This window comes from Lithobates pipiens, unplaced genomic scaffold (genome assembly GCF_037356315.1).
Source record: "Lithobates pipiens isolate NorthernLeopardFrog02 unplaced genomic scaffold, aLitPip1_a1.2 Scaffold_22, whole genome shotgun sequence".
NCBI classification, from domain to species: Eukaryota; Metazoa; Chordata; class Amphibia; order Anura; family Ranidae; genus Lithobates; species Lithobates pipiens.
Genome location: NW_027507784.1, coordinates 216968952 through 216996683, shown reverse-complemented (window position 1 = coordinate 216996683; position 27732 = coordinate 216968952).

Sequence of the window (27732 nt, the reverse complement as noted above, 5' to 3'; positions counted from 1 at the left end):
TTTGTGGAACTAGTAGGTTGTGAATGATTAGCAGACTGTACCTCAGTCCCTATACTGATAAAGGACTACTGCAGCAGTAGGGCAGCAGTCAGCAGTAGTGCACCTCAACCCTATATAAATTGTGGACCTATACCAGTCCTTAAGGAATAGCAAACTGTACCTCACTCAACCCTATGTACTGTAGTACCCTAGACCTTACCAGTCCTTATAAGGACCTTTGTGGAACAAGTAGGTTGTGAATGATTAGCAGACTGTACCTCAGTCCCTATACTGATAAAGGACTACTGCAGCAGAAGGGCAGCAGTCAGCAGTAGTGCACCTCAACCCTATATAAATTGTGGACCTATACCAGTCCTTAAGGAATAGCAGACTGTACCTCACTCAACCCTATGTACTGTAGTACCCTAGACCTTACCAGTCCTTATAAGGACCTTTGTGGAACAAGTAGGTTGTGAATGATTAGCAGACTGTACCTCAGTCCCTATACTGATAAAGGACTACTGCAGCAGAAGGGCAGCAGTCAAGTATAATATTCTTTCTATATTTGGAAGAAAGAATATTATACGTGTACAAGCCTATTACCATATCAGTCCTGAAAAGAACCTTTGTGGACCTAATAGTAACAGCTACTGATTAAACTGACTGTCCCTCACTGCCTCACACATAGCTTCCTGCCTGTCCTTATTTAAACTAACAAAACAGAGGCTGCTGGAACAATAACTTGAATAGCACTTTTGTGGACCTAATAGTAACAGCTTATGATTAAACTGACTGTTCCTGCAGCACACAGCGTCCTGTCCCTCTCTCTACACTGACAAAAGACAGGCTGCTGCAAAAATCAGTAGCACAGCAGTGCCTCAAACCTATATCCTGAACTACACCTAACACATATACCAGTCCTGAAAATAACTTTTGTGGACCAAATAGCTAGCGATTTGGGTCACTGCAGTCTCTCCCTGCTCCACACAGCAACCTCTCCCTATAGTGACAGTAGAAAGAATGTAAAATGGCTGCCGGATCGGGTCTATTTATAAGTTAGGGGGAATGTCCAAGTGTCCATGTGCTGTAATGTCTCAATTGTCTGTCCTGTACCCCATGATGGATGTGTCATCATAGGTCAAAGTTCTTTTACACAGTAAACACGAAAGTCCGCCGGGCGAACGGCGGCAATAGTCCGCCGATCGGGCGGCCCGCGAACAGCCGAAATTCGCCGCAAAACGACCGCCGGGCGAACCGTTCGGCCATCCCTACTTAGCACTGCTATGAGCCTTGGTGGACATGTACCAACACAAAGAAATGCAAAGAAAACAAATATACAGTACAATAAAGAGAGGGTACTCCTTTTTATACATCTTTGAGAGTGACAACAAAAAACATAAATTCTATCAATGGCTTGCTTGGGAGATTCCTTTAGGCTGTGGCGTTTCAGAACAGTATAGTTCTCACTATCAGTGACACCATCTTTTGACATCACATATTTTTCATGTGTAATAGTTTTTTTAGTTTTTTTTACATTATGCCTTGGATTAAATACAGCAACTCAATATGATGCATCAAAACATAATTCGTTTTTTTTTCAGGTTGCTCTGGCTGCAATGCTAGACGGAGGGCACAAAAATGCTTCAAAACCACAACCTCTCATTTCCTGAACCCCATCCCAACTCCATATCCTCAAAATGTTCTCAATAAAGACATATGGCATGTGTTTGGCAGTAATTAGCTAGCATAATGACAGCACATTAGCCTTTGAATAGGAAACAAATTAAAAGGACTCTGCAGCTTGGGGGTTTTTTTTTTACCATATCTGTTGCTGACAGCACCGTCTGTAATGATCCACTATTGTGACATTAAGCTACTCAAACACTAGTAAACATTTTTTCCAAAAAGTGTTGTTTGGGGGGTATTTAGTATTTATACTGCCCTGGCATTGTTGGACCTCAAGAAATGAGTATGGGCTGTCAGTGTATCTAGATTAATCCATTTTCATATATATATATATATATATATATATATATATATATATATATATATATATATCTATATCTCTATCAATCATAGTTTTTAGACACTATAGATTTCACACAAACCAATTAATATACACTTATTGGATTTATTTTTTATTTTTTTACCAAAGACATGTAGCAGAATACATTTTGAAGCAAAAAGAGGGGGTTTGGGACTGGGACTTTAACCACTACAATACAGGGCACTTTCACCCCCTTCCTTCCCAGCCCACTTTTCAGCTTTCATTGCTCTCGCAATTTCAATGACAATTGCGTGGTCATGCTACGCTGTACCCAAATGAAATTTTTATCATTTTGTTCGCACAAATAGAGCTTTATTTTGGTGTTATTTATTCACGACTCCGTTTTTTATTTTTTGCAATATAAGTGCAAAATATATTTTCTTTTTTCTATTTTTAACCACTTGCCGCCCACCCTATTACAAATAGACGGCGGCAAAGTGGTTTCATAATCCTAACCGGACGTCATATGACGTGATCAGGATTATGAGCCGCTGCGCGCCCCCGGGGGCGCGCATCGCGGCGATCGTTGTGGGAGTTTCAGTCTGACACCCGGCAACTACGATCTCGGTAAAGAGTCTCCGACGGAGACTCTTTACCACGTGATCAGCCGTGTCCAATCACGGCTGATCACAGTGTAAATGGGAAGAGCCGGTGATCGGCTTTTCCTCACTCGCGTCTGTCAGCACCTGTGTTGCTAATGAGTGCCCACCTGTGCCGCTAATGAGTGCCCACCTGTGCCGCTAATGAGTGCCCACCTGTGCCGCCTATCAGTGCCCACCTGTGCCGCCTATCAGTGCCCACCCATGCCCATCTGTGCCGCCTACCAATGCCCATCTGTGCCGCCTACCCATGCCCATCTGTGCCGCCTACCCCTGCCCATCTGTGCCGCCCATCCATGCCAATACGTGCCAGCTATCAGTGCCAATTTGTGCCACCTATCAGTGTCCATCCGTGTCGCCCATCCGTGTCGCCCATCCGTGTCGCCTATCAGTGTCGCCTATCAGTGCCGCCTATCAGTGTCCATCAATGCCACCTCATCAGTGCCACTTCATTGGTGCCCATCAGTGCCGCCTTATCAGTGCCCATCAGTGTAGCCCCATCAGTGCCCATCCGTGAAGGAGAAAACGTACTTATTTACAAAGTTTTGAAACTGAAACAAAAAAAAAACATTTTTTTTTTCAAAATTTTCGGTATTTTTTTATTTGTAGCACAAAAAATTAAAACCGCAGAGGTGATCAAATACCACCAAAAGAAAGCTCTATTTGTGGGAAAAAAATGATAAAAATTTCATTTGGGTACAGTGTAGCATGTCCGCGCAATTGTCATTCAAAGTGCGACAGCGCTGAAAGCTCAAAATTGGTCTGGGCAGGAAGGTGTTTAAGTGCCCTGTATTGAAGTGGTTAAAGAAATCCAATAAAATCAAATTTTGTCATAAATTTAAGCCAAAATGGATTCTGCTACATGTTTTTGGTAAAAAAAATTCCGTTAATTGTATAATAATTGGTTTGTGTGATCACGGACATATGTACGCAAATGATCATGTACATATGTGTGCAGGTGATCACGTACATATGTGTGCAGATAATCATTGGAACATGTGATTTTAGTGGGACATGTTTTTTATTTGGGGACATGTCTTTATTATTTGGGGACATGTGTGTTTACACTGTGTGATGACACTAGACTAGTGATCAGTGAGTAAAAAGCTGTAAAAACAGCTCATACTCACTGATCACCAGCCAGCTGCAGCGATCTGCTCTCCTCTCCTCAGCGACGACTTCCGTGTGAGGAGAGGAGAGCAAATTGCCTAGCAACCGGCTGCTTGTTTTGATCACATGACGGCTGTGATTGGACACGGCCGTCATGTGATCAGGAGGGCCAATCACAGAGCCCTCCTGCCGATCTGAGATGCGCCCGGGTGACACGAGTGCATCGGGATCGCGCCGCTGCGCGGGCACGATCCCCCTCCTTCTGAAGGAACGTTCCTGAACGTCCAGTCAGAAGGAGGTGGCTCCCACCCAGTCGTATATGTACATTGGCAGGGTGGGAAGTGGTTAAATGAGGTGTGTGGGATCACGCAGCTCCATCCCTATCTATATGCAAGAAAAAGAGGGTTTGGGACTTTAAATGTAACAAGACAATGTTTTAGTTATTAAAAAACATGACATGGCAATATGAGTACATACATAGTAAATAGCTATAACAATCACATATTATTGACCAGATATTCATAACATCAATCATGGCAACTTGGAGATGACATATTGAGGTATCGGACAATTGTCCATAGTAAAGAATTGCTTGAAAAGCAGCATGGTGGGGTAGCTTGGGAATGGATGAAATAAAACCATCTAAAAGGAAAATGGTGTAACAAAATTGGCCCAACGCACGTTTTGTGATTTCATACCACATCATCAGGGGGGAGTGCACCAATGTCTGTAAAAAAGCATAAACGATATGGTCCAAAGTTACACCCAAACACAAGGGGGACTAAATAATATATATATATATATATATATATATATATAGTGGGGACGGAAAGTATTCAGACCCCCTTAAATGTTTCACTCTTTGTTATAGTGCAGACATTTTCTAAAATCATTTACATTCATTTTTTCCCCTCAGTAATGTACACACAGCACCACATATCAACAGAAAAACAGAATTGTTGACATTTTTGCAGATTTTTTGAAAAAGAAAAACTGAAATATCACATCATCCTAAGTATTCAGACCCTTTGCGGTGACACTCATATTTAATTTGGGTGCTGTCCATTTCTTCTGATAATCCTTGAGATGGTTCTACACCTTCATTTGAGCCCAGCTGTGTTTGACTATACTGATTGAACTTGATTAGGAAAGCCACACACCTGTCTATATAAGTAGTATAGTATATAAGTATGTCCAAGTAGCACAGTGCTGAATTGCAAAAATGCCCTGATCATGAAGGGGGTAAGACGTTCCAGAAGGCAAGTGGTTAAGGTGCAGTAGTACATGACTAAGGGAGGTGCCTATTTCGTGAGGCTCCCCAAAACAACACAATACCCCCTCTTATCGTAAATAGCTTATAACTGACCAGACGACACATTCTCTTCTTTGGAGTCGAATGGCCATAGCAGCCTTCTTTTTTATTATGAAAATACAAAATCTTATAGAAAACATAACTTAATGCATATAAATACATTTTTACAACAAAAACATTATAAACCAAATATATAAATATCTCAGTATTACACATTTTTTGATCTAGAGGTCTTTGAAGGTAAATTATCATTTCCAACCAACTAGTTGTATCGGTACACCCATGAACAGGCCCCCCGCCACGTATTACGAAAGCTCGGGGACAAAAACCATCAACTTCCTTCCAGATACAACCTTCTGCACCATCTTTACCATTTAAGGTAATTCACACCCATATCTCCATATGAGCCCAACTCCCCTAGACCTCCATTATTTTTTAGCACCACCTTCAAAGACCCCATAGACCTAATGCTGCTACGACGAAATAAAGCAACCATTCTGGCACACCCACCACCGTCAGGAAAAGACCTCCCAATGAAAAACAAACGCCCCAAGACCAAATCCACCAGTACCCATAACCGCAATAAAGGGGGGAGGGTGGGAAAAAGCTCCTTCTCCAGCGTTAAGATGGCGCCGACTGCTCGCGCGTGCGCACAAGCTCCGCCCCCACCTCGGCACACGTCGCCGCGTCACCGCCCTCTCACCTTGCTTCCGCCGCCTCACATCCGCCCCCCCTTGTCATGCCGGGCCCTCCCCCTAGTGCCTGTGTCCGGGCTGTTCCTTGACTAAGGGAGGTGCCTATTTCGTGAGGCTCCCCAAAACAACACAATACCCCCTCTTATCGTAAATAGCTTATAATTGACCAGACGACACATTCTCTTCTTTGGAGTTGAATGGCCATAGCAGCCTTCTTTTTTATTATGAAAATACAAAATCTTATAGAAAACATAACTTAATGCATATAAATACATTTTTACAACAAAAGCATTATAAACCAAATATATAAATATCTCAGTATTACACATTTTTTGATCTAGAGGTCTTTGAAGGTAAATTATCATTTCCAACCAACTAGTTGTATCGGTACACCCATGAACAGGCCCCCCGCCACGTATTACGAAAGCTCGGGGACAAAAACCATCAACTTCCTTCCAGATACAACCTTCTGCACCATCTTTACCATTTAAGGGAATGGACACCCATATCTCCATATGAGCCCAACTCCCCTAGACCTCCATTATTTTTTAGCACCACCTTCAAAGACCCCATAGACCTAATGCCACAGCACGCGCACGTGAAAACCTTACGTGCGTGTCGCCCTCCACATCCTAAACGCCCACTGAATGCCATCCTGCAAACCCAGCTGCCAAAGATCAATCCCGATGGCATTCAGGTGTACACCATCCGCACGCAAAAAACGCCAAGTCTCTTCCTCCAAATCCCGGTGACGAACCGCCAAACCCCCGTTCCGCACAAAGAACTTGGCCACCGCTTTGTTCACCTTAACCCTAGCTCTGTTCAGGCCCGCAACAGAGCGAGCCAAGCGCCCAGCTGTCCTAGCCACAATGTCAGACCAGATAAAAATAGTGTCTGGAAAAGAAGATTGTAGCCGTAAAAGATCAAATTTGATGTCCCGCACCAACTCCCGTGCGCATCGCAAACCCAGATCATTACCCCCAACATGCAAGAGGACCACATCAGGGGGACGGTCCAATCGGGCATACCGGTGCATTTCGGGCACCACCCTGGACCACAACATACCCGGGACTCCCAACCAGCACACCGCGCTCTCCTCCCTGGACAAACCCAACAGCCTGCCATCTCTTCTGACATCTGCCCTCCTGGCACCCCAATAGACATAAGAGTGTCCCATAATCCACACCAGGCAGGAGTCTGAATCTGCAAGAAAAAGAAACACAGAAATAGGATGGGGGGGGCGGGGTCACGTGGCAGCTCCCACCCTGCTACAACATAAACAGGAAAGGAAGAAACAGAAAAGGAAAAACAGGTGAAAATGCACAACCGGAAAAAAAAACCTCCTACCCCTGTGCCCGACTGTACGTAAGGTTTCACAACAAATGGGGGCGGACATATAATTTAAACCGCGCTGACTCCCAGCGACCGATTCTCTGCACCACCTTGTCATCCAGACCCCACCGAACCGCCTCTGTAGCCGCCCCGATACGGAACGAATGAGAAGAGTAATTCGCGGCCGGCAATCCCGCAGCCACCAAACATTTCTTGAATACCGCTTGAAACTGAAATCGGGACACGGCGGTGCCATCCCCGTGCTGGAAGAAAACCCCCCCCTACCGGAGGCCTGAGCCGACAAAATTCCCCCACAGCTGCCACCGGACACATGGGAGAACCCGGAATCGACCTCAGCTCCACCCAGGCCCCCTTGCCTAATTGATCGGTCTTGGACCTCCTCAAGAACACCCTCAGCGTATCGTCACGCACCAACACGTCCCCCACATCCAGACCACCTTCCCCCTTCTTGCTCCTACTCACCAGCTCGCCCACCCGAAAGGCCCCGAAAAAGGCCAGTACAAAGACGGCCCGAAACAAAACCCTCTCAAACTGCGAAAAACAAACGTTCCCCAATTGCGCCACCACATCCCCTAAAATCCGAAAAGAAACCGGGCGCCTCCTGTCAGCTGCCGTGCGACCTGAGCGATATCCACGCATGGCGCGGCGGACCATGAACGCCTTAGTAGCATCCCGCTGACCCGCCAACTGGAACATGAAGGCCAATGCGGCCAATTTTTTGGACATATGGGATGCCGACACCCCACTTTCGAAATTCCTACCAACAAAATATAGCAGCACATGAACCCTGTCCTCATCTAGAGCACAATCCCCCACTTCCCGCATCAAGGCACCCCATTCCAGCCAAACCTTGCTGTACGCTCTCCAAGTAGCCTCAGAAACCGATCTGCGAATCAACATCTGAGCTGTGGCAACACGATGTCCCATAACCAATCCGGGCAAGGAATCCCGCTCACCTCCGCCTCCGGAGCCAGTTGACGAAATCTGTCCCACTGGAAACGAGACAACGCATCAGCCACTGAATTATCAATCCCCGGAACATGCACAGCAGTCACAAAACAATTAATGCATAAACACCGTAGAACCAGGTGTCGCAACAAGCACACCACCGGAGGGGAGGAGGCCATGTTATTATTGATGGCCTGCACCACCCCCAGATTGTCACAATGAAAACGCACGCGGCGGTCCCGGAACTCCTCGCCTCACAGCTCAACCGTTAGCACGATGGGAAACAATTCCAACACCGCCAAGTTGCGAGTTAAACCGTCCGCCCTCCAAGCCTCCGGCCACTCCCCCGCACTCCACCGGCCCTGATAAAAAGCCCCAAAGCCACACAAACCGGCCGCGTCGGTGAACAGTTCCATATCAAAATTCGACACCACCTGCCCCAACCAGAGAGAGTGGCCATTATAAGTCGCAAGGAAGGAGTCCCACACCCTCAAATCCGCTTTATGCTCCCGCCCTAACCTGACAAAATGATGCAGCGCCTTAACACCGGCCGTGGTCGCTGCCAAACGCCTGCAAAAAACACGCCCCATTGGCATGATGCGGCAAGCAAAATTCAACTTCCCGAGAAGTGATTGCAAGTCCCGCAGCTGCATTTTCTTAACCCTTACCGCCCCAGCAACCTCCAACTGCAAACCCTCCAGTTTGTCCAAAGGCAAACGGCACTCCATCCTCACGGTATCAATCACTATCCCCAAAAAACGCAGCTCAGTGACTGGACCTTCAGTCTTGTCGGGTGCCAACGGGACCCCAAAAACTTCAAAAAGCTGCTGAACCGTCGCCAACAGGGAAGCACAGACTAGGCTATCTGCCGGCCCTATACACAAAAAATCATCCAAGTAATGGATGACGGATGGCAAGCCTGCGACATCCCGGACCGCCCATTCCAAAAACGAGCTGAACTGCTCGAACAAAGAACAAGAAATAGCGCACCCCATGGGCAAACATAGGTCAACAAAAAACTGACCCTGCCACCGACAACCCAACAAACGGCAGCAGTCGGGATGAACCGGCAAGAGGCGAAAGGCCGACTCAACATCCGTCTTCGCCAGCAACGCCCCCTTGCTATAACATTGGACCCAGGCGACCGCCGTGTCAAAAGAAGTATACGACACCGCGCAAAGGCTCGGATCAATGGAGTCATTGACCGACCCCCCGCGCCGGTAAGACAAATGGTGAATGAGCCGAAATTTGTTCGGCTCCTTCTTCGGAACCACACCCAATGGTGAAATAACAAGATCAGGAAGCGGCGGCCGCTCAAAGGGGCCAGCCATACGCCCCAACGCAACTTCTTTGAGCAACTTTTCAGTCACAATGCTAGCCTGTTCCCTCGCCGATATCAAATTGTCCGCCAACGGCGGCACCACCCGGAGTTGACAGTTCAACCGAAAACCTTCGGTAAACCCCAACTCCAGCAACTGTGCGGCAGCCCGATCAGGGTAGCGCCTTAGGAAGGGAACCATCCTTCCTACCCTCACCGGTGTCCTCCCTTTTTCCAGGATCACCCCCTCTCCCGTGACCCTGCTTGAAACCCCTAGACTGTGGGTGTGAGCCCCCGCAGGAGGAACACTCATGTCGGAATTGACATTTCGCCCCAAATTTGCAGGAACCTGCGTTAAATTGCCAGCAGAAACCCAGGCGATTGCCGGCCGGTTGTCCGGCAGCTGCCTGACCACCGCCCCCCCCCCCCCCCTGAAAGGGAGACAACGCACTGCGCGGAGACGACATAAGCTTCATCCACAAACTAATGTCCTTGTGATCCCATCGCAAGGACGGACGTACCGCCTTCCTCTGCCTGAATTGCTCATCATACCGCAACCAAGCGGTACCCCCATAAACTCTCTGGGCCTCCCCGATGGAATCGAGATAGCAAAAAAGGGGGAGCATTTTTCCGGCGCCTTTTCACCGATAACACTCGCCAATATCGCAAACACCTGCAGCCAATTAGCAAACGTACGAGGTATCAGACGGTAGCGCCGCTTCTCCTCTTCCTCCTTCTTGCTCTCGTCGGGCTTAACTTTATCCAAGTTAAACTTCTCCAAAGGCAATAAGGAGAAAATTTCGACATACTCCCCTTTCCAAATGCAGTCTTTCACCTAGTCTTCAAGTGAGCGCCCAAAGGCCCCTCAAAACAGATGTAGACCTCACATTTCGCGGCATCCACCAGGCGCACACCGTCGGCACCAACAACCGCTTTCCCACTCGCCGCGGCCTCCCCGACAGGAGCTGGCGCCACCGTCACAGCCACCGAGGACGCGGACGCAGCCCCCGGAGCGGCCACCCCTGCCGCAGCAGTGCCCCCAGCAGCCCCAGCGGCCCCAAGCGCAACAGCCTGGCCTAACCCCGCACCCTGCGCCGTAGAGGAACGAGCAGCTGCCCACGCCACCACCGGGGCAGCGTCCGCCGCCGGCTGCGCACCAGCCTCGCACCGCGCCAGAACCTCCCGCAGACCCGCCAGCAATGTCTGTACCATCCCCCCATCAAGGGGCCCCACAATCCCAGGGGATACGGCACTAAGACCAGGACCCGCCCCGCTAGTGCCCACCCCACGCGCCACAGGTGTGCCCGCATCCCGAAACCCACCCACAGAAACCCCCTTTTCTAGTACAGGATAGGGAAAAGAGAGAACAGAAGAAGAAACCTTACCAGCCGTATGTCCCGCTCCATGCGACATCTCCGGCACCTCGTCCTCGTCCCGCTCGACCAATTCGCCATCCGACAAGCTGTCCTGGGAACTCCCGGCCTCCCTCGGATCCTCTTCCACAGGCCGCCGATCTGGATTCTCAACGGCCGCCTCACCACCTCACTGTGTGCCGTTCCGTACCGCGCCACACGCTCGGGATCATTGCCTCGCTGAGCCCTAGGCCGGGCAGGTGAAGCCCGCCTGGCCGCATCCCTGGACCGGACCTCGGCTAGGTCCCTCCGATGGCGCGGCTGCGTCCCCTCCGGCCTCCTCCTCCCTCTCTCCGCCGGAATACAGGCCCTGGCCGTTCCGTGTGCGTGGCCATCACCCGCCGAGGCACCTCTCCCCCACCGAGCTGCCCCCGGTCCAGGTCGGTGACCCGCCGAGGCAGCCGCCTCCCGTCCACCAACAGCCGCAGGGTATTGGGGTGCAGGCCCGCCTTCCTCCGGTCCACCCCGTGTCTGGCGCCTCTGGGGGGTCCCACCACCCGCCGCGCAGGCCCCAGGATGCTTCCGCTTGGCCGGCGGGGTCTGTAGGGCCTGATCCTGGCTCCCAACCCCATCCCTCACGCTGGCTGCCCCTGGGCTATACCGCTCTGGAGGCCTAGACCTCCGAGCACGTGTTCTAGGCGGGGGAGGGGGGCCGGTGGGCGCACTGGAAGAGGCCTGGCTGGGCGCCTGTGTTGTGGAAAATTTGATTGTATAACATTTTATTCTAGGATGTGTGTTTTATAGTTTGCCATCTGTCTCCCTGTGTCCGGTTTGATCGAGGAGCACTCTATCAGAGCGCACTTGGGTCAAATCGAGACCAGTGGTAAAAAGTCAGTATGAAAACCTTCTCATCGGATTTGAGACGTGTTCTCTGTGTCTGTGGATGTTTGAAGGCATCAAGCGCAATGAGCTGGGCTTCTTGCCTTCAAATGAATATGGGCATTAGAGAAGCGAAGTCTACATAACGAGATAGACATATTATTTTATCTCTGTGTGGCTACGTTATCCTTTTTGGATACATATCTGCTTTAATGAGAGGACTTTGGTATCTGCCTTGTTAATATACTTGTACCGTATGTTGACAACACCAGTAGCAATGTCCCCGCAGATTGTCTCAAGCTTTTAAGAATCATAATGAGCTCACCCCATACTGTTTACTTTGAAAGCACTATGGTCTGTGTTCCATACTGACTAAAAGGGGGCATGTGCATTTCCTCTTGTGAATGCCCTCCCCTTTAATGTATGTAATTTCCTGTGATGTCATTTTCTGTACTAAGGAAGTGCTTGCCTATTGGGGGCAGGACTTCCTGTTTGTCATTCTTTGGGAGATAATAAAAGGCGATGTTGAGCCCCCAGGGGGGGGCAGAAGCATGGAACTGAGAACGTAGAAGGATGGTTGAGTCTGTTCATTGGGATGAATGTGTTGGAAGGTAACCTAATGCATTATATCAATAAGACGGAAATGGGTGCTTATTGGAAGCACAGCGGTAGATGGGATTATGTGCATGGCATATAGCCAAATTTCTACGACACCTGTAACAGGCTGTCGACCGAGGCCTGCAGCCAGCCAGCACCCCGCGCCGCAGCCTCCTCTCTGAGCCTAAGGAAAAGCGCCTCAATGTCCCCCATGGTACCTGCCCACCGCCGCTGCCGCCACCGAGCTCCGAAATGGGGGGGGAGGGGGGGGCGATCACTGTCGTTGCGCTGGAGCTCCGCAAAAAGCTCCTTCTCCAGCGTTAAGATGGCGCTGACTGCTCGCGCGTGCGCACAAGCCCCGCCCACCTCGACACACGTCGCCGCATCACCGCCCTCTCACCTTGCTTCCGCCGCCTCACGTCCGCCCCCCCCGTCATGCTGGGTCCTCCCCTAGTGCCTGTGTCCGGGCCGTTCCTTAACAACAAACTCCATTACATGTGGTTGCCCTAAAGAATGAGTCTCATTGGAGAGGGCAGAGGCCTTAATAAAAAAAGATATAGATCTAAACTTGTCTACTTCCCACACCAATTACCCCAGGGAGGAGGTCTGCTCCCTCTGCATTTATGTCCTTCACAAGGGGAAGTGCAGGCTAAACTGTGTCACAAATGACCCAACCCTTGTAGCGTCACATCAGCATGTTCTCAACTATATGCCAAGTTGAGTTCCTCCATACAAATGGAATTGGATATTCCCATCTATGCACTAGAGAGTTTGGCTTTCTCTTCCAGTGATTTTGCACTTGATGGAAAGTTTATTTTTGTTTAAACATACCCCTCTAGTTCAGTTTGTGCAAGAACTCTCGAACATTGCTGTCATGTATCAGATAAGACCAAAACTGTGTGGACTGCAACAGAGGAAGCCCAAATGTGTATAAGTGAAATATAATGATTTATTAACCACTTAAGGACCGCCGCATGCCAATGTACGTCATCACAATGGCATGTAAAGGCACAAGCACGTACATGTACGTGCTTGCCTTCCAGCGGGTGGGGGGTCCGATCGGACCCCCTCCTGCTGGATGCGGCGGTCCGTTTCACTTCAGGAGCGATCCGGGATGAGGAGATGGCCTTTGGTTTCTGGCCATCCCCTCTCGATCGCTCCTGGCGAATGAGAAGCTTCCCCCGCTGTGTATAGTAAACACAGACAGGGAGGAAGTGATGTCATTCTCCTCGGGGCGGTCTTTTTGACCGGACTACGAGGAGAAGAGTGAAAGTAAGTGTGCACCAACACTACACTAACATGTAGGCACACATAGGCACACAAGCCCCCCTCCCCCTCCCAGTCACAGTGTCACTGATTGCAGTGATCATTTATTTTCTGATCACTGCATTCAGTGTCAGTTGTAAAAGTAAAAACTGTCAGGGCTGTTAGTGTTAGGTCCAGGGTAGCCCCCTACCACCCCCCAATAAAGGTTTAACCCCCTGATTGCCCCTAGAGTTAACTCTTTCACCCCCTTTTGCCAGTGTCACTAAGCAATCGTTTTTCTGATCGCTGCATTAGTGTCAGTGGTGTCGCTAGGTAGCTAGTTATTTTTTTAGGTTCACCGCCAGGTTTTTATAGCGCTAGGTACCACGATATACTACCCAATAATGGTTTTAACCCCCTGATTGCCCCTAGTTAACCCTTTCACCCCTTTTTGCCAGTGTCACTAAGCGATCGTTTTTCAGATCGCTGCATTAGTGTCACTAGTGCTGCTAGGTAGCTAGTTATTTTTTTAGGTTCACTGCCAGGTTTTTATGGCGCTAGGTACCCCCATATACTACCCAATAATGGTTTTAACTCCCCGATTGCCCCTAGTTAACCCTTTCACCAGCGATCACAGTATAAGTGCCACTGGTGACGCTGGTTAGCCAGTTAGTTATTTAGGTTCCCCGTCAGGTTTTTATATAGCGCCAGGGATCCCCATTCACTACCTAATAAAGATTTTAACCCCCTGATTGCCCCTAGTTAACCCTTTCACCAGTGATCACCGTATAAGTGTTACGGGTGACTCTGGTTAGTTTGCTTTTTATAGCATCAGGGCACCCACCATTTATTACCCAATAAAGGTTTAACCCCCTGATCACCCGGCGGGTGATATCAATTAGGTTTTAGGGTCAGGGTCTGCGTCGCCCCAAGCAGCCCTAGGTTGGTGCCAGTTAGGGATGAGTCGAACACCCCCCGGTTCGGTTCGCACCATAACTTTTGAACGGACACCAAATTCGAACGAACGTTAGAACCCCATTGAAGTCTATGGGACTCGAACGTTCGAAATAAAAAGTGCTAATTTTAACGGCTAATATGCAAGATACTGTCCTAAAAAGGGTTTGGGGACCTGGCTCCTGCCCCAGGGGACATGGGTCAATGCCTAAAATGTTTTTAAAAATGGCCGTTTTGGCGGGAGCACTGATTTTAATGACGATTAAAGTGAAAAAAAAAAGTGAAATATTCCTTTAAATATGGTGCCTGGGGGGTGTCTGTAGTACGCCTGTGAAGTGCCACGTGTTTCCCGTGTTTAGAACAGTCCCTGCACAAAATGACATTAAACGGAAATAACACCATTTAAAACTGCTTGCGGTTTTAATGTTATATCTGGTTCCTGCAATATGGTTGAAAATCATTGAGAAAAATGGCATGGGTAGCCCTCCCTGCCCATTACCAGCCTATTTGGGTCTTGTACGCATATTAAGGGGAACCCTGTACCCATATTAAAGAAAGGAAATGCGTGTGGCCCCAAGGCCCTGTATACTCAGAACAGCAGTATACAGGCGGTGCAAACAAGACATGGACTGTGTAGGTTTGTTGTGTTAAGTTGAATCTGTTTGTAATTTTCAACTGGTACATTTTTAAAGTGTAGCTCCAGTCAAAAAAACTATTTTTAAGCTTTTTGGAAAACATAGGGAAGGGTTATCACCCCTGTATAATTTGTTTTGTCGTCCATCTTTTTTCATCTCACTTGCTGTTGTCTCCTTGCGTTTGCAAGTAGGAGATGTTTGTAAGTTGGATGTTTGAAAGTAGGGGCCTGCCCTATATGCTCTGCAGAAATGGCGGAACAAGGTGTTGGTTTTGCCACAACATTGTAAGCCCTCAAAGTGACTCTTGGTGGGCGCTGGAGCGCCCTGCTGTGAACGATTATATCAAGAATTGTAATTACATGCCATTGTTGAACAGTGGTAGAAAAATTTACCTTTGGTGGTTGTGGTGCTGGTGCCACAACACTATAAGTCCTCACCGTTACTCTGGGTGGGCACAGGAAGGGGCCCTCCTGTGAAATATTATATCAAGAATTGTAATTACATGTCCCTGTTAAACAGGGGCAGAAAAATTGGGCCTTAGGCACTGCTGCTGGTGCCACCACACTGCAACCTCTGCCATATACTCTAGTTTTATTGCAGGAATTAGCCCTGCTGCAAAGCATTGCATCAAAAATTGTACTTAAACTCCCCTGTTAAACAGGGGCAGAAAAATTGGGCCTTAGGCACTGGTGCTGGTGCCACCACACTTCAACCTCTGTCATATACTCTAGTTTTATTGCAGGAATTAGCCCTGCTGCAAAGCATTGCATCAAAAATTGTACTTAAACGCCCCTGTTAAACAGGGGCAGAAAAATTGGGCCTTAGGCACTGGTGCTGGTGCCACCACACTGCAACCTCTCCCATATACTCTTGTTTGATTGCAGGAATTAGCCCTGCTGCAAAGCATTGCATCAAAAATTGTACATAAACGCCCCTGTTAAACAGGGGCAGAAAAATTGGGCTGATGGCATCAACCAGAACCAGAAATGTTCTTCCAACATATCAGCGGAGGAGGAAGAGGATAGACAATCAACATAACAGGACAGTCACTCAGCATCAGCATAGGCAGTCTTGAAGGGATGTGGTATTTCAAAAAAAAATATTCGGTTACATCAGCTTCAGGTGTTTGGTAGCTGTGGGTGATCCAAGACTGATTCATCTTGATGAAGGTCAGTCGATCAACTGATTTGGTGGACAGGCGCACCCTGTGATCGGTAACAAAGCCACCAGCAGCACTGAAGGTGCGTTCCGAAAGAACGCTGGATGCAGGACAGGCCAGTAGCTCAATTGCATACTGTGCAAGCTCTGGCCAGTGATCCATCCTCAAGACCCAGTAAGCCAGAGGATTTTCGGTGGGAAAGGTGTCCAAGTCTGACCTTGCCCCTAGGTATTCCTGCACCATGTAAATCAGATGCTGGCGATGGGTGCTGGAACCGATCATACCTTGGGGCTGCGGACTAAAAAATTGTCTGAAAGCATCAGTCAGACGGCCACCTTCTCCACTGCTCCTTCTGACCGATGCCTCAGCAACACGTTGTCCAGGACCAGGAGTTTGTAACCTCCCAGTCTCTGGGAACGCGTTGCACAGACCTTTCTGCAAGGCCTCCCGGAGATGTCTCATCCTCTGCTCCCTCTGCGATGGCAAGATAAGGTCGGCAACCTTACCCTTGTACCGTGGATCAAGGAGAGTGGCCAGCCAGTAATGGTCCCTCTCCTTGATCCGAAGAATACGAGGATCCTTCCGCAGGCTTTGCAGGATCAGGGAGGCCATGCAGCGTAGGTTAGCTCAGGCATTCGGTCCGGAGTCCTCTGGGTCACTAAGGACAACATGATCCGCAGCTACCTCCTCCCAGCCACGTACAAGTCCACGTGTTTCTTGGGACTGTAAATCATCCCTACAAGACTGCTGCTGCTGCTGCTGATGCTGATGCTGAGTGCCAGCCTCCACCTCCATGCTGACACAATCATCCTCCTCCTCCTCCTCTTCCTCCTCCTCCTCTTCCTCCTCCTCCTCTTCCTCCTCCTCATCCTCTTCCTGTGTGATGGGTGGCACAGCAGGAACACTGTCTGGATAAAGGGGGCCTTGAGAGGCAAGGAAGTCCTCCTCTTCCTGCCTCTGTTCTGCCTCAAGTGCCCTGTCCATTATTCCATGCAGCGTATGCTCCAAGAGGTGGACAAGAGGTACAGTGTCACTGATGCATGCACTGTCACTGCTCACCATCCTTGTGGCCTCCTCAAACGGTGACAGGACAGTGCATGCATCCCTGATCATGCCCCACTGGCGTGGTGAGAAAAAACCGAGCTCCCCTGACCCTGTCCTGGTGCCGTAGTCGCACAGGTACTCGTGTGCAGCCGCTGCAGCATGGCCAATGTTGAGTTCCATCTGGTGGGCATGTCACATATAAGGCGGTTCTTGGGCAGGTTCAACTCCTTTTGGAGCTCAGCCAGCCGAGCACAGGCATTAAATGATCGGCGGAAATGCACACAGACTTTCCTGGCCTGCTTCAGGACATCCTGTAAGCCGGGGTACCTGACCAAGAACTGCTGCACCACCAGGTTAAGGACGTGAGCTACACAGGGCACATGGATCAGTTGTCCCTGTCGGAGGGCGGAGAGGAGGTTGGTGCCATTGTCTCAAACCACCATTCCTGGCTTAAGCTGGCGTGGCGTCCACCACCTCTCGGCCTGCCCCTGCAGAGCTGACAAAACATCCGCCCCAGTGTGGCTCCTGTCCCCCAAACAAACCAGCGCAAGCCCGGCATGGCATCGTTTTGCCTGCGTACTTGCGTAGCCCCTGGAACGCCTACGGAGCACCGCTGGTTCTGAGGACAGAGCACTGGAAGAGGCCATGGAGGAAGAAGAAGAGGAGGGGGTGGAGGAGAGAGGTGTGTCACAACCAATAGTAGCATTTTGGAGGCGTGGTGGCGGAACAACCTCCAACACTACTGCACCTTGTCCTGCATCCTTCCCAGCTGCCAGAAGAGTGACCCAATGGGCCGTGAGAGACAGGTAATGTCCCTGTCCATGCCTGCTGGACCATGAGTCAGCGGTAATATGCACCTTACCGCTGACCGCCCTGTCCAGCGAGGCAAGGACATTGCCTTCCACATGCCGGTAGAGAGCCGGAATCGCCTTCCGTGAGAAAAAGTGGCGTTTGGGGACCTGCCACTAAGGAACCGCACATTGTACAAACTCACGGAAGGGGGCCGAGTCTACCAACTGAAAAGGCAGCAGTTGAAGTGCTAGCAATTTAGCCAAGCTAGCATTCAACCGCTGGGCATGTGGATGGCTGTGAGTGAACTTCTTTCGCCGGTCCAGCAGCTGGGGCAGGGACATTTGCCTGCTATAATCGGACGTGGGTGTACCGCTAGCAGAGTTCCCGGAAGCACTTGGCTGTGACACACCTAATTCTACACCTTCATTCCTCTCAGAGCAGGTTTCAGAGAGGACTGAAGGTCTAGTGGGGTTGGAGATGCCAGCTGATGAGGAGCAAGGAGAGGTCCGCTTTGTTCTTTGGTGTGGGTCTTTGAGGTACGCTTGCCAACGAGCTGCATGGCAGGTCAACATATGTCTGGTCAAGCATGTGGTGCCCAAGCGGCTGATGTTTTGGCCACGTGAGATACGCTTGAGACATATGTTGCAAATAGCAGCGGTGCGATCTGATGCACTTGTCTCAAAAAAGGCCCACACCAAAGAACTTTTAGAATAACGTGCAGAGGCAGCGCTCTGCACAGGCGGAGCTCTGCGGTGTGATTCAGTCGGTGTGCTGCCCCTAAGCTGGCCCCCGGAGGGCATCCTGCCTCGTTGGACATGTGCCTCCTCCTCCTCCTTCTCCTCCTCTCTCCTTCCAGGCACCCACGTGGAGTCAGTGCCCTCATCATCCCCTCCCTCTTCATCGCTGTAGCAAACCTGGCAGTATGCTGCAGCTTGTGGAACATGACTGCCAGATTGCTGTCCTTCTTGAGCATCCCCTCTCTCTGCGCTCACGCTACTGCCTTCCTCTAGCTGAGTGTCATCATCAGAGCCCACAAAACACTGGGCATCCTCCTGGAGCATGTACCCAACACTGTGCTCAAAGAGTTCAGGAGACTCCTCAGGAGGACGTGGTGGGTCTAGGGAAGGAGTCACTGATGATGACATTGAGAGGAGGGAAGACGATGCGTTGGCAGCTGCTTTGCTACTACCCTGAGACTGGGTAAGAGAGGATGAGGAGGATGAAGAGGGCTTGGTCATCCACTCTACCAAGTCGTTGGCATGTTGCGGTTCAACATGTCCAGCTGCCGAAAAGAAGGACAAGCATGTCCCATGGCCACGTGCTGATGACAATGCACCGCGTCCACGACCAGCACTGTTGTCTCTAGACACAGAGCCTGCTTGCCCTCTTTTATCGGCTCGCGCCTGTCTGCCTCTCCTTGCTGGCCTTCCAGACATGGTAATGGCCTGAAGGGAGTTGGGTAAAACAGCAGTTGGGTAGTGTATATTGTGCTGGAGGCACACAACACCCACTAACTCCTGCAGATGCCTTTATTATAGAACACCAGAGATAAAGGGGTATATACAGATGTATACTGTGCTGTGCTGGAGGCACACACAACTTCCAATAACTCCTGCAGATGGCAAGTGGGCTCAAATAGAGAACAGCTATGTAGGTGGATATAGCGGTATGTACTGGGTACAGAGCACGCAGACAGCACGCACTATCTCCTAACACTACTGACTGCAAGCTCTATTATTAAAGATAGATCACTAGCTATATAGGTGAGGTGAATATAGCGGTGTATACTGCGGTCAGGGCACGCAGACAATAACCAGAGAACACCAGAGATAAAGGGGTATATACAGATGTATACTGTGCTGTGCTGGAGGCACACACAACTTCCAATAACTCCTGCAGATGGCAAGTGGGCTCAAATAGAGAACAGCTATGTAGGTGGATATAGCGGTATGTACTGGGTACAGAGCACGTAGACAGCACGCACTATCTCCTAACACTAGTGACTGCAAGCTCTATTATAAAAGATAGATCACTAGCTATATAGGTGAGGTGAATATAGCGGTGTATACTGTGGTCAGGGCACACAGACAATAACCACTACACAACAGCAAGATAGAAAATCGGCCGAAAACGATCGGTGTGTACTGTGTTGAAGGTACACAGAACACCCACTGCTTCAGACGCCAACACACTACACTAGGCCGCTGCGCTGGCGGCCTTATATAGTGTTGGGCCATCGCAGTGCATTGTGGTCCGTGAGCGCCACACGAATTTGACGCGAACGGACCAAAATGTTCGGATTTCGCCGAACGGACGAACAGCCAATGTTCGAGTCGAACGTACGTTCGACTCGAACACGAAGCTCATCCCTAGTGCCAGTACCGCTAACACCGACGCGCAAAGCATACACCTCCCGTAGTGGTATAGAATCTGAACAGATCAATATCTGATCTGATCAGATCTATACTAGCGTCCCCAGCAGTTTAGGGTTCCAAAAAAACGCATTGTTAGCGGGATCAGCCCAGATACCTGCTGGCACTTGGGTTTTGCCCCTCCACCCAGCCCACCCAAGTGCAGTATCAATTGATCACTGTCACTTACAAAATACTAAACACATAACTGCAGCGTTCGCAGAGTCAGGCCTGATCCCTGCAATCGCTAACAGTTTTTTTTGTAGCGTTTTATATTTAAATCCGGAAGGCAGTGCTTGGTTTTCAGGGTCCCGTACGTGGCTAGACTCCCAAAAAGTCCCCATGTGGTATCTCCGTACTCGGGAGAAGCAGCAGAATTTATTTTGGGGTGTAATTTCACTTATGCTCATAGCATGTGTGAGCAATATATCATTTAGTGACAACTTTGTGCAAAAAAAAAAAAAAAATGTAATATTCCTGCAACTTGTGGCAAAATATAAAATATTTAATGGACTCAACATGCCTCTCATTAAATAGCTTGGGGTGTCTACTTTCCAAAATGGGGTCATTTGGGGGGTTTTGTGCGATTTTGGCATTTTATGGCCTTTGAAACTGTGATAGGTAGTGAGGAGTGAAATCAAAAATTTGCACCCTTAGAAATCCTGAAGGCAGTGATTGGTTTTCGGGGTGCCGTACACGTTTAGACTCCCAAAAAGTCCCACATATGTGGTATCCCCGTACTCAGAAGAAGCAGCAGAATATATTTTGGGGTGCAATTCCACATATAACTATGGCATGTGTGAGCAATATATCATTTAGTGACAACTTTTTGTAAACTTTTTTTTTTTTGTTTCATTATTCAATCACTTGGGACAAAAAAAAAAATTCAATGGGCTCAACATGCCCCTCAGCAATTTCCTTGGGGTGTCTACTTTCCAAAATGGGGTCATTTGGGGGGGGGGTTTGTACTGCCCTGCCATTTTAGCACCTCAAGAAATGAGATAGGCAGTCATAAATTAAAAGCTGTGTAAATTCCAGAAAATGTACTCTAGTTTGTAGATGCTATAACTTTTGCGCAAACCAATAAATATACGCTTATTGACATTTTTTTTACTAAAGACATGTGGCTGAATAAATGTTGCCCTAAATGTATGACTAAAATTGAGTTTATTTGATTTTTCTTATAACAAAAATTAGAAAATATATTTTTTTCTCGAAATTTTCGGTCTTTTTCCATTTATATCGCAAAAAGTAAAAATCGCAGAGGCAATCAAATACCATCAAAAGAAAGCTCTATTTGTGGGAAGAAAAGGACACAAATTTCGTTTGGATACAACATTGCATGACCACACAATTACCAGTTAAAGCAGTGCAGTGCGAAATTGTAAAAAGACCTTTGGTCCTTAGGCTGTTAATTGGTCCGGGGCTGAAGTGGTTAAGGAAATTGAATATTATAAATACAACCTGTTGTGGAAATTTTAGATGTATTTATTATATGTATTGTCATAAGAGTCCTCCTGTGTTCATTCTCCCCCAGCCCGCTCTTTTAGAGCTGACTGGGGCAGACTGACGGTGGTTGAGATCCGTTAGGTAGTGGATAGTATCTTGGGCTTGGAAAAAAGGTGTTTGTGGAGTGGGGGTATGTCCGCCAGCAAAAGGGCCCCTGTACATTGTACAGACGATCGTCTGGGGACATATGCGTGCTCTGTAGGCATTGGCTGTGTGCGGATGTGTGCACATCGTCTCTCCTGTGTCTGATCAGCACATGGAGATAGGCGGTGCACATCTGTAGATGGCTTTCCATTCACAAGAGATGATTTCTATCAACGGAATTATAATCATCGTTCATTGGTTTTGTATGGTATTGTATTGTATTGTCCTTATATGGGCATTAACATCCTGTTACTGCTGTGAGGTCACATCCTTTGTGGGAGGTGTTCAGCTGTTGGAGGCAAACCCTCCAGGGCGTGGCTTCCAGTGGGAAAAAGTAAATAAAAAGCTTGGTCAAGGGCTCGCTCTGGGTGGCTGACGATGGAACTGAGAACGTAGAAGGATGGTTGAGTCTGTTCATTGGGATGAATGTGTTGGAAGGTAACATGAAAGCATTATATCATTAAGACGGAAATGGGTGCTTATTGAAAGCACAAAGTAGGTAGTGAAGCTGAGTGCATAGCAGCCAAATTGCTACCACAGATGGCGGGCCAAGGGACTTATGGACCAAACAGAGCCCCCCTCTGCACAGGCAGAAAGGGGGAGAAGACCCAGTCCAGGACATCAAAACGTTGTTGTCCTGAAAAAGGGATACGTCTTCTCTGCCTGATGCATTGGGGAGGTTCTGCTTTGTGAAAAGAACAAGTTTCCATCTTTTTGAGATAATGCTGGAAGTTTGATTGTGTGTGTGTGAGAATGTGTGTGTGTGTGAGAATGTGTGTGTGATTTGGATAACAAGTTTGTAATGCATGTGAGAAATTGATGAATTTTGATTTTTACCTATGTATGAAACAAGTAGACTGCATGAGTTTTGTAGAGCAGTTTGTAACTGCAAGATTCTGTGCCATGCGGCCTTGTGTTGAATGGGATACGCCCTGTGGGAAGGGAAACAATGGCTTGTTATGCTAGCTTTGTTTGAGAAAATAAGCTATGTTTGAGCTGGCCTGGGATATATTGTGCTATATTGTGGTTTTATGTGGTGTTTTTGTTTCATTGGCTAACATGTGTTACTAAGAGTGCATTCTCAATTGTGTAGTAAGATTACATACTTTTCAGTGAAACTGTTCCTAAACTGTGTGTCTAAGTGTGCATTTTCAAGTGTGTGGGTTTGTGGGGAGAGGTTGTGGTTTTGGCGGGAAAGGGCGCCATTTTGTTGGGGGCCTAGCTTTTGTTGTCTGCCATGTGACCAAGCTTGGTGGCCATTTTTGAAAATCTGAGCATCTCTATAGGGGAAGGTGCAGACACCATTCCCTTGTGTGTGAAACCATGTGACATGAACCACCATCTTGTTCTTAGACCATGTGGTCTGGGCACCTCTCTCTAGGCGCCATATCCTTTAAGTGAATTCTACTTTTGTACCTTTTATGTGATTTTTCAGTTAAGCTATTGCATTTTCTGTAGTGAATTTTTGGTTTTGAGTGTAAATCTCTATTTTGCGTTGAATTTCAGTGGATGGTGAAACTAGCTTGAACTGAGGTTTTGTACACAGCAGTGTGTTATTTTTATTACAAATGTATGGAAGTTTCACAGAGGGCAATTCGTTTGTTTTGTTTTTTGTTAAGTTTGTATTGTATAGCCTGCATATGGGGCGAGGCTCCTCCTCCCCCTCCCTTTTCCTGTAACATTGATATGTAAATTAACTCGTTTGCTGGGTTCATGCTACAACCTTTTAGAGACACTGGTGGGAGGAGTCGGGGGTTTTCTGACTCACGTTTGTTAGGACAATGGAAAATAATGACGTTTTGAAAGAGTGTTTTAAATTTGAATTTGAGTTTTTTTCTAAGGTTTGTACTGTAATACAGTTTTGGGTAGAGAGCAAACAGGAGGCATCCATGTTGGTTGTTGTAATATCTCGATACAGAGAGAGAAGCAGCATTGTTCTGTAGAGTAAGCGGGAGTAATTGTGTTTTCTGTGTGGCATAATCTGGCGACACAGTGTATGGGCGTACAAAGGTTGTGTATGCATACACGGTGAGGGGTAGAGACTTAATTCGGGGGGTGATAACACCTCAGGTGGAGTTTCTAGTTGAGGGACTAGCTAAAGTCCATTAATCCACCGCACAAGATGGCACCTGGCGGTGGTCCCCAAAGTAGGTGCAACGGTTTCCCTGGACGCAGGGGTAAGACGATAAGCCGATTCGAATCGCCATGGGCACTAGGAGGTTCATGCAAGGGAAGGATTGGAGGCTTCCCACAGTCAGACTGCTGCACAGTACATAAGGATCCTAGTTTTGGGGCTAAAGGCCATTAGCCCTTCAAAGATTGACATAAGTGGTCCAAGGATACTATTTTGTGTATCCCTCTGGAAGTTGATGTATCGCAACTGAGGCTTCAGAAATCTGTAAGGCTGAGTGAGCTGATGGATGTGTAGTACTTGCTTTTGTGATTTTCAGAGGAGGAACTGTGGTTATTGGTTCAAATTCTCATGCCCGTTTTAGAACTTTGTGTGGCTGGTCCATACAATATTCTGAGATGTCCTTGTGTCTTTCCCATTGTGTGTTTCATTTTTTTCTATCGCTAAGAGTGAAGGCAGAATTCCATTTGGTTGTTTTTAAATTTGTAATTTTTGATTTGGAACTATGAAATATCTCCCCCACATTTGTATCTAAGTGTTTGTCTCAGGTTTTAGTATTCTCATTGTTTGTATGTGGTAACAAGAAGATGTCTGAACCCACCGCGGCAGCTCTTACGTGTCGCGGGTGTTGTATTTTTAGTAAGAATGTGAAAGTAAGGGTTACAGAGGGGTTTACTTATTATCGGTTTTGAGGAATGTCAATGACAATTTACCAATGTACACGAATGTTGTATTGTCTATGAAGGACAGAGTAATAACTTTTGCTTATAAGTATCTTTTCAGGTCCAAGGAGTTTCTGAAAGTGTATATGAAGGTAAAAGTATCATAGGCTATTTCACAGTCTACCCTCTACCCTGTGTGTTTTCCTCCAGTTTGTAATGAGGAAAAAGGGGGGATGAGAGTGCTGAGAATGACAAATTTTTCAAACCAATAATACTAACTACTCTAATTCTAGCCAAGTTTGTGACAGGTGACTGGGTCGTTGTAAAGAAGATGCAGAAGGAGAAAAGGATGAGAAGTATCTTTTTATTTATATTTTTAAAGTGTATTTTCCAAATAGCTAAGGAAGTGAACAGGACACATGGTGGGGTCTACTCTGAGTCTCCACTGAGCTCTAAGTGCCCCAGCAATGACAGCGGTGTATGAGATATATAGGCATATTGTTGTGAGGAGTTTTTGACAAACTAGTACAATCCAAACAGACACATGACAATAGAATTTAATGAGACATTTCTAGAGGGTTAAATTTATTATAATTTTAAAAATAGCTCTGGTTTTTGCCAGTTTTGGTATCGGGATAACAAGCGTGTTTCAGCTCTAGTTTGGTATTAATGTGGATGTACAGCTTATAAGGTAATTCCCCTAAGGCAAGAGGTTCATGTGTGCTGGTGAATCTCGTCCCAGCATCTTATGTCGCGGCCGATTCTGATAGCGCGAGAGACGGTGAGAATGGCAGGGACAGCTAGAAGGGAATTGCTTGTACACGGTGGGGGTTTGAGCTTATGAAACGATTGAACAATTTCTCATCCATTGAGGACGGGATGTTTTCATGTAACTGTTGAAGCTACAAGGATGTTCCCACAATCCAAGGGTGGTTCCTGGGATTTCATAAGTAAAGATTGCTATACCTGGATCGGGGATACTGGTGACAAAGTTCAGGCCCATATGGATAAGGCTAAGAAACCTAAAAGGCAAAGCCAGAGCTATAGCTAGTGAAGGTTGGAATCTTCTTAAGGGTCTGGGAATCTGGGGGCATTTAATTTTTATTTTTGCAGCGGATCATACTTGATGGAATTAGGGGTATATTTACTTATGTTGTTTTTGTTTCTATTCTTCTATATTCCGTGATGAGGCGTTCCTGTTGCCTGATTGGACGCGTGACCAGAGCCCGAGCAGATGAGCCCAAGATGCCTGACCCAAGAAAAAGACAGAGGATCCCAGACCGACCAGCGACTACTACAGCTCACCATGTCATCCCTCCTGAGGAAAAGTCTACATGTCAAGCCGTGTTTTCCTTTTTATGGACTCATATGGACTGTAAGGCCAGGTGTAAGAAGAAGATCGAAAGTCATCGAGGGACACATGGGATCATATGACAAAAAGGAGGAGCTGTTGTGGAAATTTTAGATGTATTTATTATATGTATTGTCATAAGAGTCCTCCTGTGTTCATTCTCCCCCAGCCCGCTCTTTTAGAGCTGACTGGGGCAGACTGACGGTGGTTGAGATCCGTTAGGTAGTGGATAGTATCTTGGGCTTGGAAAAAAGGTGTTTGTGGAGTGGGGGTATGTCCGCCAGCAAAAGGGCCCCTGTACATTGTACAGACGATCGTCTGGGGACATATGCGTGCTCTGTAGGCATTGGCTGTGTGCGGATGTGTGCACATCGTCTCTCCTGTGTCTGATCAGCACATGGAGATAGGCGGTGCACATCTGTAGATGGCTTTCCATTCACAAGAGATGATTTCTATCAACGGAATTATAATCATCGTTCATTGGTTTTGTATGGTATTGTATTGTATTGTCCTTATATGGGCATTAACATCCTGTTACTGCTGTGAGGTCACATCCTTTGTGGGAGGTGTTCAGCTGTTGGAGGCAAACCCTCCAGGGCGTGGCTTCTAGTGGGAAAAAGTAAATAAAAAGCTTGGTCAAGGGCTCGCTCTGGGTGGCTGACGATGGAACTGAGAACATAGAAGGATGGTTGAGTCTGTTCATTGGGATGAATGTGTTGGAAGGTAACATGAAAGCATTATATCATTAAGACGGAAATGGGTGCTTATTGAAAGCACAAAGTAGGTAGTGAAGCTGAGTGCATAGCAGCCAAATTGCTACCACAAACCACACAGTGCAATAAATCAACCAATAGAGACCCCCAAATAACAACAGACAGATTTGTACAATAAATGGGAAATACCAGGATTGTAAACGATAGGCTGGCCAGGGTCATGCACAGAGGATCAGTAGATAAACACAGGGCAGTCCAGAATCAGAGACACAAGCCAGGCCAAGGTCATACATGGGGGGATCAGCAGATGGGGTGGGAACACAGCACAGGGAGAGGACGGACAGATGAGATTGCAGGGCAGGGATGATGGTAACAGGTGGGACAGGGTAGGGACCAGGACAGGGAAACAGGATCAGAAACATGGGTCACAGGTTCAGGGCACAACAGGCTCACGCTCACAAGCGTCAGGGCACAAGGACAATACCAAGGCAAACATGTGGATGTTTGCCAGCCATTTATAGGCCTGTGATTGACCTCAAGTGACACCTGATTGCAGGAGGTGCTGTCTGCTCCACACTGCCAGGATTCATCCGCTGGTGGACGCCAGTACTGCAGCCCAAAGATGACGTAACATCAGCAGGGAAAAGCTCTCCTGACAGTTTGAAACTGCCAGGAAACACCTGCTGGTGGACCTCAGTACTGCACACCAAAAGACAGATATTATCAGCGGATGGAACATTTCCTGACAGTACCCCCCCCTCAAAGGAGCGGCCTCTGGACGCTCCAACTAGCT